This window comes from Micromys minutus (genome assembly GCF_963924665.1).
Source record: "Micromys minutus genome assembly, chromosome: 2".
Taxonomy (NCBI): Eukaryota; Metazoa; Chordata; class Mammalia; order Rodentia; family Muridae; genus Micromys; species Micromys minutus.
Window position 1 is genome coordinate 101,422,302 of NC_137971.1, and position 1,297 is coordinate 101,423,598.

The 1,297-nt window shown below is 36.4% G+C and overlaps 1 pseudogene across 1 annotated transcript; it reads right to left on the bottom strand.

Annotated features, from left to right (window-relative positions):
• Positions 1-463: 463 nt before the first annotated feature.
• Positions 464-760, bottom strand: LOC308417790 (ribosomal biogenesis factor-like; annotated as a pseudogene). The gene has a single exon. The product of its transcript is annotated as a ribosomal biogenesis factor-like (transcript).
• Positions 761-1,297: the final 537 nt, after the last annotated feature.

A 1,297-nucleotide genomic window follows, 5' to 3' on the forward strand; every position in this document is an offset into this window, starting at 1 on the left:
TTCCTGTTCTCTTTCGTTTGCAAAACCATTAGATTACTTTCCTAAAGCTAGCCCCCAGACCTATTCCCCTGTTTGTTTGCCGACTCATTTCTGATATTGACCACCAAGGTCTAACTATCAAAATACCAAGGTCTAGCAATTAAAATTAAATATTTGGCTCACCTGTCCAATTAGGACTTTACAACTTATCTTAGCACAGATCCCCCCCATTTTCTCCTTAAAAACCTTCTCCTGTAACAACTCCTCCTGTCTGTCTTTGTCTAATTCAGAGGCAGCCCCCACCCTTGATTTTTTTTTCTCCAGATAATATATCTCTTTTGTGTTGAGAACTTGGTGTCTGGGTGTGTTCTCTACCAACTCTGAGCGGACCCTTACTAGGTCCATCCATTTATCTGCAAATTTCATGATGTCATTTTTGTATGAAACATTGAATTTATTGATCTTTGGGGGAATAAGACACATGTCATGTATTATACGGAAGCATTAATCTTGTCACTTTGTCAATATTAGCTGGTTCATTTTTATGGCACGACTCTTTCTGCTCAGATTTAAGAGAAAGGCTTTTTGAAAAGCTTGCAAGTCCTTTCTGTATATTTACAAAAGCTCTGTTCATTCTGGTGACTTTCTCGTCATTCACAATATTTATCTTCAAGATTAGTACTAACTGGAGTTTGCCTTGCTTTTAGCCTTGGAGGTATTTTTGGCTTGCTGTGTGAAATACATTCCTGAACTTCTCTTCTTTAAATTTGTTCTTGGCCATTATTAAGCTTTGGGAAATTCATGCAGTTTTTCAAGTTACCAGTGAGACCATCTTCAAACTCAAAACACAGGAAGGACAAGATGCCATTATTTTAACAACTGGATATTACTCCACAATGCGAATGTACCACATTTTCTTTAGCTGTTCTTCCATTGTGAGACATCTAGGCTGTTTCCAGTTTTTGGCTATTAAGACTAGAATAGCAATAAACATGGTTGGGCAAGTGTCTCAGTAGCAGGATGAAGCATCCTTGTTTTATACAACTTTGATGAGATAGTTTTTTCTTTTATCTTGTTATATTTTAAAAGTGAATGAATGAATGACTAAAAACACAGCCACTGGGGTAATGGTCAACAATTGAATTGTTATTTATACTCACTGGGAAATTAAAATTGAGCTTTCTCCAATGGAGTGATACCAAGTATATCGGCCATTCCAAAACAGTCCTCATGTTTAGGAGTAGATGACCAACATGTAATGGATTCTGTAGTTTTTTGCTTGCTTTTATTTTGTTTTTAAGTTGGTAGGTTAGTTTTT